The sequence below is a fragment of the Vombatus ursinus genome, unplaced genomic scaffold (assembly GCF_900497805.2).
Source record: "Vombatus ursinus unplaced genomic scaffold, bare-nosed wombat genome assembly UNPS02014770.1, whole genome shotgun sequence".
Lineage (NCBI taxonomy): Eukaryota > Metazoa > Chordata > Mammalia > Diprotodontia > Vombatidae > Vombatus > Vombatus ursinus.
In genome coordinates this window covers 33,080,295-33,094,093 of record NW_020954548.1, presented here as the reverse complement: position 1 = coordinate 33,094,093, position 13,799 = coordinate 33,080,295, and the positions used below count along the sequence as shown (strand labels likewise).

The 13,799-nt window shown below is 41.1% G+C and overlaps 1 long non-coding RNA gene and 1 pseudogene across 1 annotated transcript in view; one reads left to right on the top strand and one right to left on the bottom strand.

Moving 5' to 3' along the window:
• The window catches only part of LOC114043710, a 72,258-nt gene that overhangs the window by 42,857 nt on the left and 15,602 nt on the right, over positions 1–13,799 (top strand). The gene's annotated exons all lie outside the window — the stretch shown is intronic.
• On the bottom strand, positions 7,113–10,309 carry LOC114043706 (annotated as a pseudogene).

Here is a 13,799-nt window from a genome sequence, read left to right as displayed (position 1 = left end):
GAGATGAGTTTAAGTCTTTTCATCTTATAGTTTTTTTTAACATTTTAAAAAATATTTTTGAGTTCAAATTTTCTCCCTCCCCCTTCATTGAGAAGGCAGGCATTTTGATATAGGCTACATGTGTGCAGTCATGCAAAACATATTTCCATGTTAGCCATGTTGTGAAAGAAAACACAGACTAAAAAAAAAAACCAAGAAAAAGAAAGTAAAGAAAAATTATACTTTGATCTGTATTCAGACTCCATCAGTTCTTTCTCTGGAAATGACTAGCATTTTTCATCATAAATCCTTCAGAATTGTCATTGATCATTGAATAGCTGAATCATTCACAGTTGATCATCATACAATATTGTTGAAACTGTATACAATGGTCTCCTGTTTCTGCTCATTTCACTTTGCATCAGTTCATGTAGGTCTTTCCATTACTTCATAGCTTGAATGGATTTAAGAAGTAATCTAATCCACTCCTATCTAAATCATGCATTCCTTTTGCTGGAAGATATGTGTCGATAGTGAACTCATTACCCCTGGGGTAGCTAATTCCATTTTAGAACTGCTGTGATTGTTAGGATGTTTTTGTTCTTATTCTCTTTGGAGTCAACTAAAATAAGACACCAAGACACCACTTCAAATTTATAAAGACTCTTTCATGTCCCTGCTGTCTTCTCTGCTTTAGACTAAACTAAGGGGCAGCTAGGTGGTACAGTGGATAGAGAGCACCAGCCCTAGAGTCAAGAGGACCTGAGTTCAAATTCGGCTTCAGAAACTTACTAGCTGTGTAACCCTGGGGCAAGTCACTTAATCCTGTTTGCTTCAGTTTCCTCATCTGTAAAATGAGCTGGAGAACAAACCATTTCAGTGTATTTGCCAAGAAAGCCCCAAATGAGGTCAAGAGTTGGACATGCCTCATCAACTAAACAAGACTAAACTAAGCCTTTCCCCAGTCCTTCTTATTCTTAGTGCCTTTTCCTCTGAGACTACCCGTAATTTCTCATATATATCTTACATATGATTACATATATATGATTGGATATGCATGTATGTATTTATATATATGTATGTATGTATATATATGTATATATATATATACACACACATATACACAGAGAGAGAGAGAGAGATTAATGTGAAATAAGGCTGTAAAGGTAAATTGGAGCCAGAGTATGTAATAGTGAATGGAGAGCTGGATTCATAGTCAGAAAGACCTGGGTTCTAATCTTACCTCTGAAACATTCTGGATTTGTAAACCTGGCTTTGTCACTTAACTTCTTAGTGTCTCAGATAGCTAAGACTAGTAGTTGCTGTGGAGGTGATAACCGTCATTGGTAAAGGGAATTGCTCACTGAGAGGTCCTTATAGTGATGAAATCAAATAATAGGTTCAGTAAATTATTCTTGATTGTAGACCTTTCCTTATCTTTTGCCTTTTGGAATATTTCATTTTATGTTCTTTGTTTCTTTAAAGTGAAAGCTGATTAATCTTGTGTGATCCTGATTAGGGCTCCTTCATATTTGAATTCTTTCTTTTCTCTTTTTTTTTGGATGAGGCATTCGGGGTTAAGTGAGTTGCCCAAGGTCACACAGTTAGTATGTGTCAAGTGTTTGGTCTGAGGCCGGATTTGAACTCTGGTTCTCCTGACTTCAGGGCCGGTGCTCTATCCACTGTGCCACCTAACTGCCCCTGAATTCGTTCTTTTTAGCCACTTTGAAGTATCTTTTCTGTTGTCTGGAAGTTCCAGATTTTGGTAGTGCCTGGAAGTTTTCATTGATGTAAAAAATGCGAACAAAGTATGAGTAAAGACACTAAATAGCGTATCACAAAGATTATATACTATGGCCAGGCTGGATTTATACCAGGAATGCAGGGCTGGTTTAATATTAGGAAAGATATAAACTTAATTAACCATATTAATAACAAAATCAATAGAAATCATATAATGATATCAAAGATGGAGAAAAACTTGACAAAACACAATACTCATTTTTGTTAAAAATGCTAAAAAACATAGGAATAAAAGGACGTTTCCTTAAAATGATAAATAGCATATATCTAAAGCTAAGAGCTACTAATATTTGTAAGAGATAAACTAGGATCCTTTCCATTAAATTCAGGTGTAAAACAAGGATGTCTATTGACATTGCTTCTATTTGACACAGTACTAGTAATGTTGGCTATAGCAGTAAGAAAAAAGAAGAAACTAATAAGCATAGGTAAAGAAGGAACAAATTATCATTTTTTTTTTGCAGACAATATAAGGATGTGCTGAAAGAATCCTAAAGAGTCAGCCAGAAGTTAATTGAAACAATAATTTCAACAAACTTACAAAATATAAAATAAATCCACAAATCATCCACATTTCTGTGTAAAAGCATTAAACTCACGAAGAATACACAGAAAGAAAAATTCCATTTAAAATTACTACAGAATGTATTTCTAAGACACATAAGAATTCTATGAATAGAACTGCAGACACTGTTTGCAGAAATAAAGACCAACCTAAATAAGTGGAAAAATATTAATTATTCATGGGTATGACAAACCACGGTAATAAAAATGTCAATACTGCCTAAAGTAATTTACTTATTCAATGTCATCCCAATCAAATTACCAAAAGATTACTTATATAGAACTAGAAGAAGATACCAGCAAAATTCATATGGAGGAAAAAAAGGGTCAAGGATCTTAAGAGAACTAATGAAAATAAATGGGAGTACCAGATCTCAACCTGTAATGACAAAGTAGCAATTATTCAAATAATTTTATGTTAGTTAAAAAAGAGAGATAAGTTGATGATACACATGATACAGAAGCAAAGACCCCAGCTGTGGGGTTAGGCACTCACTATTTGACAACTGCTGGCAAAACAGGATAGCAGTATGGAAGAAATTAGATTTAGACCAATAATTCACATTTTATATAAAACTAAGCTCCAAATGAGTGTAAGATCTAGATATAAAAGGTCATACCATAAATTAGAGAAACTATAGCAATATAACAAAAAAACCCTAGTTTTTAAAAAAATACTTATTAAATCTAGGATAGGAGAAAAGTGTATGACCAAACAAGGAATAGAGGGAGTCACAGGAAAGAAAATGGATAACTTTGGTTACATAAAATTAACACTGTTTTTCATAAATCTGATAAATCTAAGATTAAAAGGGAAAGTTGACTGGGCAAGTTAAGGGAAAGTTAACAAGCAAACAAAACTTTGCAGCAAGTTTCTTTGATAAAGGACTCATTTCCAAGATATATAAAGAATTGATTCAAATTTATAAGAAAAAAGAGCACTTCCCCAGTTTATATATGGTTTAAGGATATGAAGGTAGTTCTCAAGAGCAGGAAGTCAGCAATATAATAGCTATACAAAAATGTGTTCCAAGTCATTACTAGTTATAGAAATGCAGTTAAAACAATTCTTAGATTCTACTTTACACCCTCCAGAGTGGCAAAGATTACAAAAAGGGAAAATGATAAATGTTAGAGGGGCTGTGGGAAAATAAGTGAAGCTGTGAATGAGTACAACTGTTTTGTGAAGCAATTTGGAATTATACAGAAAAAGTTACTAACAGTGTATTCAGCTATATCACTGCTAGGCCTATATTCAGAAAAAGATCAAAGAAAGAGGAAAAAGTCTTTTATGTACAAAAATATTTATAGCAGCTCTTTTTGTGGTGGCAAAAATCTGTCAACCAAGAGGATGTCCAACAATTGAAGAAAGGCTAAATAAGTTGTGGTTTATGAAAGTGATGGAATATGTGAATGCTGTAAAGAATGAAGAAATATATGATTTTAAAAGGAATGGAAAGACGTACACAAACTGATGCAGAGTAAAGTAAGCAGAATGAGAACAATTTATACTATAAGATCAAAGACCTTTTCTGAATCTATTGGTATATGGTTTTTAAAAAGTTTTTTTTGTTCATTATGTTGATATTTTTTCTGATATTAAGCCAGTTTGAAAATGTTTGGTTTAAAATTCTACTTGTTAATGATAATACTCTTAATGTATTGCTGCTTTCCATTGCGTGATATTTTATTTAGGTTTTTTACATCTGTGTTCATAAGATAAATTGGTTTAAAATTTTCTTTTTTTTAGTGTTATCTTTATCTGATTTTAATTTTAATACCACATTTTCCCTAAGAATAAAAAAAATTGCTAATGTTCTATTTCTCTCTGTGAACAATCTACATAACATAGGGGTTATTTGTTTTTGGGAAGTTTGAAAGAATTTTGTGAAAACATCTTTGCCAGGTGTGTTTTTGGGGGTGGGGAGTGAGAGAGTGGTATGGGGTATTTTTTGATAGCTTAGATTTTTTTTCAAAGGTTGTTCAGTTTAAATGATTATTTTCTAGTTGAGTCAATTTTGGTAATTTTTATTTTTGGAGATAATCATCAATTTCCTTTAAATGATCTAATTTGTTAGATATAGCTGTGTATAATGAGCCTTAATAATATTCTTTTTAAAATATACTTTTATTTATTTTGTTAAATATTTCCCAATTACATGTAAATTTTTTTTTAACAATCATTTAAAAAAATTTCGAGTTCCAAATTTTCTTCCTCCGTCCTGCCCCTCTCCCCTCCTTGAGAAGGCAAGCAATTTGATATTGATTACACAGGTAAAGTCATGTAAAACATTTTTATGTTAACCATGCTGCAAAAGAAAATGTAGACAAAAAATAAAACAAGAAGAATAAAGAAAGTTTAAAAAGTATGCTTCAATCTGCATTCAGAGTTCATTAGTTCTCTTTTTGGAGGTGAATAGTATTTTTCATCATGGGTCCTTTGGAATTGTCTTGGATCATTGTATTGATCAGAATAGCTAAGTCTTTCACATTTGATCATCCTTACAATATTGTTGTTACTTAGTACAATATTCTCCTGGTTCTGCTCACTTCCCTTCCCCTGAACTTATCTAAGTCTTTTCAGGTTTTTCTGAAAGCATCTTGTTCATCATTTTTTATATCACAATAGTATTCCATCCTAATCATGTACCACAACTTGTTCAGTCATTCCCCAATTGATTTTTAATTCTTTACCATCACAAAAAGAGCTGTTAGAAATATTTTTCCACAAATAGGTCATTTTCCCTTTTCTTTGATCTCTTTCAGATACAGACCTACTAGTGGTATTGCTGGGTCAAAGGGTATGCACAATTTTATAGCTCTTTGAGCACAGTTCTAAATTGTTTTCCAGAATGGTTGGACCCAGTTCACAGCTTCAGTTTTTTCCACATCCCCTCCAGTATTTGTCATTTTCCTTTTCTGTCATGTTAGCCAATCTAATAGGTGTGAAGTGGTATCTCAAAGTTGTTTTCATTAGCATTTTCTAATCAGTAGTGACTTAGAACATTTTTCATGTAATTTGATAGCTTTGATTTCTTCTTCTGAAAATTGGTCCAGAATAACTTGGTAGCCTAAGTAGGAAAAGGATCATGCTAAGGGAAGAGAGCCTCAGTGACTGGGTAGTCTAGTACAGGGGCCTGGAACTCTGTGGCCACGGAACCTCTGGCAGCAAAGGGGAAGTCCTCTCAATGGAATTGGATTGGTGCCTCCACTGACTTGGTGAGATTAGTCCAAGGAAGTTGATAGGGAGAATACAAGTATTCCTTAGGCTAGAATCCTTAGCATTTGTTGGAAAAGCCCTCAAAAAGCTATACCACCAGCATAAAGAATACAAAAGTCACTTGTCCATGTCACCTTGCAAGGACTTCCAACTGCATCATTGAATTAAAACTGCTTTTTCCGCAGTTACCAGTGACCTCTTAACCGACGAATCGAAAGGTCTTTTTTCAGTTTTAATCCTTCTTAACCGCTCTGGAGCATTTGGCACTGGTAACCAATTCTCCTTTTAAATACTTACACCTTTCTGGGCTTTTGTGACATTGCTTGTTCTTGGTTATCCTACTTGCTGTCTGATAGCTCCTCTTCTGCTGATCTTCTTTCATGCCCTACACATTAACTGTAGGTGTCCCTCAGTTCTTTCCTGGGCTTTCTTGACTTTTTCTTCCATATTATCTCACTTTGTGACCTAATTAGCTCACATGGATTTAATTATCATCAATGTGCAGATAATTCCCAGATCAATAAATCCAGCCCTAGTCCTAAATTGTCAGCTCCAGTTCCATATTATCAATAGTTGATGGATATTTCAAACTGGATTTCCAGGAGACATCTCAAATTTAAAACAGAGTAAAATACAGAGCTCACTACCTTTCTCACCTCCTTTTCTGAACTTCTCCTTATCTATCAAGGGCATTACTGTCATAGTAGTCACAGGTTTGCAACCTCGGAGTTATCCTTGACTCCTCACTATCTCTTTTTCCCCCTCCCCCCCAATCCAAGCTATTGCCAAAGCCTGTTTTACCTCTGAAACATCACTAGTATATTTCCTCCCTCTTCTGACACCGCCACCACTCTGGTGCAAGCCCTTATCGTTGCATACCTGGACTATTTTTGCATTAGCCTGTTGGTAGGTTTGCCTGCCTCCAGTGTCTCCCTACTTCAATCCATCTTCCATTCAGCCACCAAAATGATTTTTCTTTTATATATCCATATATATGTATATGTATATATATATATATTTGGTTTTTTTTTTCATTTCCTTTCCAGCTGTGGCTGGGGGTGGGGCCTGTTTCCAGATGTAGCAAAATATGGATAAGGATGCACTCCAGTCTTTTCAGTACTGACCACAGGAAGAGCCATTTCAGCCAAAATCAATATATCCTACCTTCTTCCCATTCTCAACTCCCCAAATTCCTCACATCCTTAGTGGGTCCATTGTCCAGCATGTAGCTGGATGGTAGCGAGTGGATAAGGAGGAGAAGGGGAACAGCTGCAAAACCTCTGGGCTGAGTTGGGAGGTCACAGCCCCATGACAGCTAAAATGCTGACCCTCTCCCTCCATGGTCACCTCCAACCAGAGCACTCTAGTTTCAGACTCCTTCTCCTCCCCACTGAGGGAATATTCAGTCCCAGGGCTCATTGGGCAGAGCCTCAAGAGGGAAGTGCACGTGGCTAAGAAGAAAACCAACGAATTGCACTGTCCATCCCTGGTGGGTACCCAGGATGGTGAGGTACCTGAAGGCCCATCCCCCTGAGGGGAGGTGTCATTAACTATTGGTGAAGCATCATTGTCTTGGGGAGGTCTCTTGTCGGAAGCTGTGTTTGCTCAGGGAGCTGGGGTAGTAGGTTGTTGTATACACGTTGATCTGCTGCAGCAGGTAGAAGTTGGCCCTGTCATCAGGGATTAAGTTGTTTTTGTTCAGTGTCTTGAACTCCACGGATGTGTATTTCTCATTCTTGGGGGTGTCCCCACCCCATGCTTGTAGTTCAGGTGGTTGAGGGTGGTGGGATGGACAAGTGTGGACTCCTGGGTCTGCCATTGGCAGGACAGGTAGACAGCAAATGTTAGGAGGCCCGAGCCCAAGAAGCAGGAAACACCAGCAGCCACCAAATGGATAAGGCCGAACCCTCCACAGCTGGTGGCATCATCGATGCTGGAAGCAGACAGGATCACAGGGATCTCACTGTATGGGCAGGTCTGGATTTGCCTGCCATTTCCAAGTCAGGGGCAGTCCCAGGGTCAAGTTCCTCACAGTGACAGCTCTGACTCTGGGTTCCATCCTCAACACACACACGCTCCACTCAGCCCACAATGATTGCCACCTGGGCAGGATTGGGTGGCACAAAGTGCTTCTTCCATGTGCAACCCAATGCAGGTATCTTCACCAGGGGAAGGGGCAGGACTGGTGCATCAGGATTGATAGTGGCCTCCCCCACAGGAGGCTGAGCACGAGGACCATGGGGTCCAGCATGACCAGGCACCTCTCACTGGGCATGGTTGGGGGTTGCAGTCTTGATACTTAGTGACATCTCCCACACAGGGAGGCCCGTGTTTTGGGGTTCTGGGTTTGTGCAGGTTCTCTTCCAAGTCTAGAAACCTAATTCATAGTCTTGAGAACAGGATAACCAAGGTCCCTAGGCTGCCCAGCCCCCACTCACCACATGAGGGGAATTATTTCCACTCTGAAGGAGATCCTCCTAGTCACTAGGGCATTGGTGTTGCAGGCTCCAGAGCCATCTGCAGGGTAAGAGTGGGTCTCTGTCCTCTTCCTCCCAAACTGAAGGCTGTGAGGGTCAGGGAGCGGGAGCCTGGCACATGAAACAGAATTGCTGCTCTTGGCAGGCACTGGGAACCATGACGTCCATGGGGTGTTCCTTCGTAAGCTCTGGGCAGCTCTCAGGGTTACATGTCTTGTACTCTGCACTACAGCCTGGGCAGGAATTGCCATTTTCACAGGTTCAGTGCCTAGAGTGGACTCTTCCCTCACAGTTGCTGCTGCATTTGCTCCAGGAGCCCTAGGTAGCCCAGAAAATGGGGACAGGGCAAGGGCTATTCTCATTGCAGAACCGCGCCTCCCAGCTTTTGCCTACACGGATTTGGCCCCATATTGGGGGGCAGGGTTGCTGCAGCTCCGCTGTCACCTGGAAGCCAGTCCCACAAGAGGTGCTGCACAAAGCCTACGATGACCATGGGGTCTATGCTTCATTTCTGGAGCAGTTGGCAACATGGATGGTAGGTCCGGGGCAGGCTCCTCCCCCACAGCAGGGATGGGGGGAGTCACAGGCTCGGACTTGGCACTGGCAGGAGCCTGAGTTATCTCCATCCACATGGTCACAGGGTTGCCATGGAGACCATGGCCCAAAGCCCCCATCCCATGTCAGATTCCGCACTGGACAAGTTATGATATTCTGAATCCAGAGGCTCATGTTGGCACTGTCCTCCAGGGTGCTGCAGCGTTGTTGCTTCCCATCCCAGTCACAGTATGGGTCCCAAACCCTCAGGCATTCCCCCTGGTGCAGTAGGCAGTGCGCCTCTCCAGCGAGATCCTCAACACCCCACTGTTGAGCCCCACGAAGAGGACTTGGACCCTGTGAAGGAAGCACAGGCTACACTGAGGATCCTGATGCCCTGGAGGCAGCACCTGCTGGCTGTGGACAGCGCCGTGACGACTGTGCCTGACTCAGTGCCAACGTAAAGCACATGGTAGAGGGTGTCCTTGCCCTGCACGAGATCCCACCACCAAATGAGAGAAGTGGACACCGTCCTGTGTGATGCAGGGGTCCAGGGTCACAGGCTGAACCACCTCACTCACCAGGAACAGACGCTGGTCATCCTGAAGACTCCTCTCTGTCAGGTTCTCATTGGGGCCAACATCTCACAAGGTCCCACGCTGAAAATTGGGGATAGAGTTGGCAATGGGGAGCCAGGTAGCCCTTGGATTCTCCTGGTAGCGGAAGGGGCCGTTGAAGGCCTGGGAGATGGCACTGAAGTGCAGACAGCAGAAGCAGCAATGCTATTTACATTGGTGGTGAAGACACCATAGACTGGGCCCTACTCAGGAAGATGGAGTGCACTCTGGAGTTTGTTGTGGTAGAATGAGATCTTCCCTGGGTGGGAACAATTCAACTGGGCCTTCATGAAGGTAGTCCGTGTGTCTTCCAGCAGGAAGCACCCACTCACATCGTTCTTGCACACATAAACCACACGTGAATAGACGGTGCGCCCACAGTCGTGCTTGCGACACTCTCACGCCAGAAGAAGTAGGCAAATAGCCTGATGTCATAAGCAGCTACAAAGTTTGGCTCGTTGAGCCACTTAGAGTCATACTGAGCAGTGCGAAGAGGTGGGCCACCGCCCAGGCTTCAGTAGATGGCAGGGTCTTGGCCGGAGAAGTCAATGACAGTGGTAGCATACAACTCACCTTGCTCTGAGATCACTGCTGTGGGGCAGCGGGCCCCTATTGATCTTTTCAATTGTCTGGCTGAGGTTTCCTGCCTGTCTGCTGGAACACACCAGAGAGAAAGCATTGGTGCCACACGTGAAAACCTTCCTGCCGGACACAATCACGGCCCAAACGTAGTTCTGGCACTCCTCTTCAGTCTTCTCTTTGTTTTGGCAGGACTTGCATGTTTCCTCATTGGAGCTCCACTCCATAGCCTGAAGGAGGGAGACGTTGGTAAGGCCGAGTCTGAAGAGATAGTGCCTGGCTCCCACGGTGAGCTGGGTCCTGGAGGGGTCCAGAGCAAGCTGGGAGAAATCGTGAACTCCAGGGTAGGTGAAGTTAGAGACCCATGGCTTCACATCTTCAAAGGCTATGATCGGGTGTTCCTTCAAGGTGCACAGTTGCTGCTCATCGCTGCTCATTGCTGCATCAGACACATTGTGGGAAGTAGAGAGGTGCAATGCAAGTAGGATGAGGCCTGACAAGGACAAAATGATGGCCAGGGGTCTGGGGAAGACCATGATGGATGCTCTAGCTGCCAGCCTCGGCCTGGGGAAAATGCCACCTCTCTCTCTCCCCCTTAAGGCTGGCGTGCAAATGTGTGCTTCAAGACCTTCCTGCTTGTTGGTTGATTTCACTGCCTCCAGGTGGGGGCACTAGCACAGCATGTGATGTGAAAGAGGAGGAGGGAAGGGAAGTACTCAAGAGGAACCTGCAGTTCCTCTTTGCTCTGGGGCCCCAGTTGTGAATGCCAACGAGCCTTCTGTTTGGGTGTGCCTTGGCCTGTTTCGTCACAACCTCCACGGGTCCTTGGTGGGAAGAGAGAGCGGCACCCCCTGACCTGTGAATCAAGCAAACACCTCACTGTCCATTCATGTTTTGGCTTAATGGCTGGGAGATCAAACTACCCAAGAGTAAGTTGAGCAGCTGGAAAAGAAGTAAAGCCATGGTATCTCCAGGGGCAGCCTATCCAGGATAGACCAGAATCACTCAATGTAGGTGCTCTGCCCAAAGGAAAGTGTCTTGAAATGGAGCTCTGGAAAAAACAGGCTTTGGTTAGGCCCATTGGGATTCAAATGGCCAAAGTGATTTTTCTAAAGCACAGGCCCAGCCGGTTCAACCCTCCCACACAATAAACTCCAGTAGCTCCCTGTCACTTCTAGGATCAAATTCAAAATTCTGTTTGGCATTCCAAGCTTTTTATAAACTAGTCCAGTCTTCTTATACATTACTTCCCTACAGATACACTAATCATTGACACTGACCTCCTGGCTGTTCCACAAACAAGATGCTCAATGTCTTGCCTCCATGCATTTTCTTTGGCTGTCCCCCATGCCTGGAATGCTTCTCTCTTCAACTATGCCTACTGACTTCCCTGGCTTCTTTTAAGTCTCAACTAAAGTCCCATCTTTTACAGGTAGCCTGTCCCAGCTCCTCTTAATTCTCGTGTCTTCTTTTGTTAATTATTTCCTATTTATCCCGTATATAGCTTGCTTGTACATTATTTGTTATTTGCCCTATTAGATTGTGAGCTCCTCAAGAGCAGGGACTGTCTTTTGCCTCTTTTTGTATCCCCAGCACTTAGCACAGTTCCTGGCATATAGCGGGTGTTTAAAATGTTTATTGATTGATATTACTCTTGTCCATCATAGCCAGTCAATACAAATATATACGTTCTCTTCATATCGTTTCTCTCATCTAACCTTTTCTCTCTGCTCACATAGTTTCTGCCTTACTTAAGGCCCTCATCATTTCTTGGCTAGAACTATTGCATCAGCATCCCGCATGGTTTCTCTGCTATAAGTCTCTTTCCTCTCCAATCCAGCCTCCACACCAGAAGCGATTTGTCTTATGTTTAGATGTGCTATTCTTCTACTCAATAATCTCTAGTGGCTTCTGATTACTTCTAGGTTCAGATACAAACTACACTGTTCAGCATTTAAAGCCCTTCACAACCTGGTTCCCATATATTTTTACAGATTTATTATATATTACTCCCCCTCACACACCCTCTGGGCCAGTTAAGCTGCCTTTATACTCATAGTATTCCATCTACCATTTCTCTACCTTTGCATATGTCTGAATTTTCTCCTTTCCTCTACTTCTTAGAATCCTTCCTTCCATTCAAAGCTCAACTTAAATACCACAAAAGGGCTTTACTGATTTCCCCAGCTACTAGTCTTCCCTTCTCTCCTCTTATTGCCTTGTATTTATCTTGTGTGTACTTATCTATGTACTTGTGGAAACACAGGTCTAGGGGGAACCCTAGAAAATTGAAGCTCCTTGAGGACAGGGATTGTCTTATTTATGTCTTTGTCTTCTCAGTGCTTACAACAGTGATGACACCCAGTAGGTGCTTAATAAATATTTGTGGATTGGCTTAAATTAAATAAATAAGAAAAACTTCTCATTGGGACTGTAGGAGAATTTGTGTGCAGTTTTGATGGTTTTCATAGGCCATAGTGGATGGGGCTATAGTAGAGATTCATATAGGGTTGATGGTGCTTTAGGCATTTTGTACCTGCGTTGGAAATTAGATAAGAATTAGAGTAAAGAGGAAGATAGCGTTGGGAAGGGGATTTTGCAGTAATAATAATACCATTAGGAAGGGGAGAATAGTGTTGCTGGGCTGAATTTTCTTTTGGGACCATTTGTTGGCGAAAACCGATAGTGGGGAGATTTAAAATGAACTCATTCCCTCTCGCCTTCCCCTGTTTCCCCTCCACTGTAAGAGCCTTTTCTTTTCTGGGTTTTTTTTTCTGTGAGATAAATTACCCCATTCTACCTCTCCCTTTCTCCTTCTTCCAGTATAATCCTCTTTCACCCCTTGATTTTATTGTCCAGATATGACCCCTTCATCTTCAACTGACCCTGTGCCCTCTATCTATCTATGTCTATATCTATATCTATCTATATATGCATATATATAATTTTTTCCCTCCAACTACCCTAATACTGACAGAGGTCTCATGAGTTATAAATATCATCTTTCCCTGTAGGAATGTAAACAGTTCAACTCTTATGATTTCTCTTTCCTGTTTACCTCTTCATGTTCCACTTGAGTCTTATATTGGAAAGTCAAATTTTCTATTCAGCTCTGGTCTTTTCATCAGGAATGCTTGAAAGTCCTCTGTTTCACTGAATGACTATTTTTTCCCCCTGAAAGTTATACTCAGTTTTGCTGGGTAGGTGATTCTTGGTTGTAATTCTATCTCCTTTGCCCTATGGAATATTATATTCCATGCCCTGTGGTCCCTTATTGTAGGAGCTGCTAAATCTTGTGTTATCCTGATTGTGTTTCCACAATACTTGAATTGTTTCTTTCTGGCTGCTTGTAATATTTTTGCCTTGACCTGGGAACTCTGGAATTTGGCTACAATATTCCTAGGAGTTTTCCTTTGGGGATCTCAGGAGGAGATCGTTGGATTCTTTCAGTTTCTATTTTGCCCTCTGGTTCTAAAATATCAGAGCAGTTTTCCTTGATAATTTCTTGGAAGATGATGTCTAGGCTCTTATTTTGATCATGGCTTTCAGATAGTCCAATAATTTTAAAATTATCTCTCCTGGATCTATTTTCCAGGTCAATTGTTTTTCCAATGAGATATTTCACATTATTTTCTAATTTTTCATTCTTTTGGATTTGTTTTACAGTGTCTTGATTTCTTATAAAGTCACTAGCTTCCAATTGCTCTATTCTAATTTTTAAGGAAGTATTTTCTTTAGTAAGCTTTTAGACTTCCTTTTCTGTTTGTCCAATTTTGCTTTTTAGGGCATTCTTCTCCTCATTGACTTTTTGGACCTCTTTTGCCATTTGGGTTAGGCTATTTTTTAAGGTGTTATTTTCTTCAGTATGTTTTTGAGTCTCCTTTAGCAAGCTCTTTACTTGTTTTTCATGATTTTCTTGCATCACTCTCATTTCTCTTTCCAGTTTTTCTTCTACTTCTCTTACTTGCTTCTCAAAATTCTTTTTGAGCTCTTCCAAGGCCTGGGACTGATTTCATATTTTTCTTG